A 3,343-nucleotide genomic window follows, 5' to 3' on the forward strand; every position below is an offset into this window, starting at 1 on the left:
ATGAAATGAGGCAGCAAGCAGAGGAAACCACAATCCTCATGCAAAAACAAAGGAAGCAGTGGCATGATGCACATATCAAGAAGAAGCAGTTCAAGGAAGGTGACTGGGCTTTACTTTTTGACTCTAAATTCAGAGATCATAAATCCAAGTTTACCACCCATTGGATGGGCCCATACCAAATTATTCAGGCTTACGACAATGGTTCAGTCAAGCTCAAAACTATTGATGGAGAAGGTCATTCCTTTACTGTCAACAGTCATCGCCTGAAACTATACACTAAGCCCATCAGCAAGAAAAATTTTCTCCAAACAGTATCTCAACAAAGAGAGGTTGAGATACTGCAGCCTTCAGCTGCAGTATCCCTGCCTTAGTTCATTTCATTTCAATTTAGAAATTCAAAAAGAAATTAAAAAAAAAACAAAACAAAACAAAATCTAAAAAAAATATAAAATATAAAATATATATATAATAACAATGGGTTAGATGTGAAAACCAGACTCTGGCACACTCTAACCCCGAATTCTTACTTGAAAACCAATTCGTTGGCGGGTAAGAATTCCTTTTCTTTTGTTCACTGTTTCATTTATCAACTGAATAATGACTTGAGGACAAGTCAAAACTTTAGTGGGGGAGAGACGCATGAGCATTTTGTTCTTTTATCTCTCCATTGTAAATTCTTAAAGATTTCTTATCTCATCTCCTCACTGTAAATTTCCAAAGCAGTTTGTTTCAGCATTCCAGATTTCAATAAAGAAGTTGTTTTGTCATTTTTTTATCTCAGAGGGACCTGGTTATAAACATTATGCAGGGGGACCTGTTCTGTCCAGAAGACCATGTTACCAACACCAGCAGTAATGGGACCTGTTTAAGACACATAAAAGGGACCTGTTAAGAGACTGTTACTTCAGGATTACTTCAACAAAGCCTCATCAAGTTTCTACAAGGATCCACAGGTTGCTGGGCACCAAGACTTCATCAAATACCAAAGATCAAGGAACCTGTATACATATAATTCTTTCTCCGGATTTCAAAGGAGCTGCATGAACATCTTCAAGATCTCAGAGGGACCTGTTGCATTCGAATCTATCTCAGGGGACCTGTTATGAACAACAAAGAATAGTCAAAAGAGACTAGTCCTACTCAGCATGCCAATGCAACAACAACCAACAAAAGTGTAATGTATTCCTTATTCTTAACATTTAATTTCTTAGATCAATTTTTAATGTTGAATTTAATGACTGTGACTGTTATGATCAATTTCAAGGACACTACATTTTCCATCATCCCTTATCTTATTGTTAATTCTTATCATCTTTCATACTCCAACCTATTTCATACCTCTAAATTCGTTACCCCTTTTCATATCAACCTTGTTATGTCAATCAGATCTTACAGCCATACCAACATCTTCCATTTGGCCGAGTACCAATAGAAGCAGGACACGTGGTGAATTGTTCTTTAAAAAAAAAAAAAAAGAAAGAAAGAAATGTTAAGCGGGCTTATTCATTGTATCCCACACGGCCGAATTATGATTCCACCACCCGACGTAACCAAATGATACAGAGGACTCCCTGAAATCATACCCCAGTACTGCATATACGCTTCCAGCGCTTCTATGATGGCATCCTTACAAGCAGTACAACCATTCCTCTGTTCCAAAAGATGAATACGCTATGAAGTAAGTGCAGTGGTTATTTCACCATCATTCTCAGTTATTTCACGTCGGCATTCGACTCCAGTGACTTCCACAGTAAGGATTGAAAGCAGTGAGCGCCCCAAAAAGGGAAATATAGCCATTCAGGTTCGACTTCCACCATAATCACAAGACAGTCAACCGAGCATCATATGGGATACTAAGGGAGCGACACCACCAGGTCATCAGTGTTGGGGCGGAAGGCACAAAGGTAACAAATTGAAACTTCTTAGTTGAAATCGCAAAACATAAACAGAGAAGAGTTAGAGCACAACTCTCTGCCAAAATGACCAATAGGGTCGAGCCGAGCATGTTCGACAGTTCTCAGTATCATGAAGATTGCATTTCAATTCTCAAAGAGATATAGTGGCTGCCCTTTTTAGAGAAATTTCGTGGAAGTAATGAAGAGGTTACCAAACAATTCACTTTCACATTCAACGGAGAGAAAGCCCCGATAGGTAATTTTTCATTCAGGGTTTCGGAAGACACCATAGCCCAGTCAATAGGGATCAGACCAGAAGGGGAGAAGTACTTCAAGACAAAGCAATTTAAAGAGAAGTCATGGACTCAATTTATGTCCAGATCCAGAGTCTCATCAGTTAATTGGAAGAAAGGTGTCCCAAGGAGTTGGCTAATGCATCCCTGGGACGAGATGGTCTATATCCTCCAAAAATTCGTAACTTGTGAAGGTCGTTACAGTATTGTTTATCTATACCATATTAAACTAATGCTACACTTGAAAAGGCAGTGTGTTATCAGTCTACCATATTTCCTATTGCAAAGCCTAACCAAGATGTCGAAGACCATCCAAAAGCAGAAGGGAAATGAAGACAAGAGCTTATATCACTTTGGGTTAATTAAAATTCTTATTGAGCATGAATTGCAGAGAAGAGGGAAAACGTGGAAGGAGTTCTTAGCTGCTAACCAAATTAAAGACGAAGAGGACAAGGAAGAACCACAGGAAAACTCAGGATTCATGAAGGATATCGATGAAGAGATCCTAGTACCCAAAGAAAGCAAGGTACCTCCACCTGTGAGCAACATAAGGACTAGGAAAATGAGAAAAGAGGATGCTCAGAAAGCAGAGCAAGATAAAATTTTCACCATCTATTCAAGAAGAACGAGGAGAGCATCAAAAGCCCAGTTACAAGAAGACCAACTTGAATCCAATGCACCTATACCGATGGATATTGAGAGTAGTGCCCACTCACAACCAGGACTAGGAGCTGATATAGAGGTTGAAAGCAATAACAGGCAAGAAAAAGGTTCACCACCTCCCATTAAGAAACAGAAGAAACTGGAGAAACAAATTGAGAAATTAAAGGAAGAACTCATGGAGGCTAATATGCTGGAAAAAGTTATCAAGAAAGAAAATGAAATGCTCCGAGCACAGAGTAAAGAGACTCAACAGAAGAATGAAAAGTTAAGGGAGTGAATCAATGAACTTGAGGCTGAGCAAACAAATATCTGTAAATGGGCCACTAAGTGGTACAACCAGAAGAAGACCCTCAAAGAAAAATACAAAAGATTAAAGCAGGAGCTCCATGGTCAGAAAGATGCCCAGGTGAAAAAGAACGTGGATACATTGCTGAAGGCAGTAGAGGTACAGGCAGGGACAGAGTTCAAGGGAAGCACTTCGGGGTTAGCATG

The sequence above is a fragment of the Pinus tabuliformis genome, chromosome 2_2, assembly GCF_031772625.1.
Source record: "Pinus tabuliformis cultivar Carrire ecotype Pingquan chromosome 2_2, CPIR1, whole genome shotgun sequence".
Lineage (NCBI taxonomy): Eukaryota > Viridiplantae > Streptophyta > Pinopsida > Pinales > Pinaceae > Pinus > Pinus tabuliformis.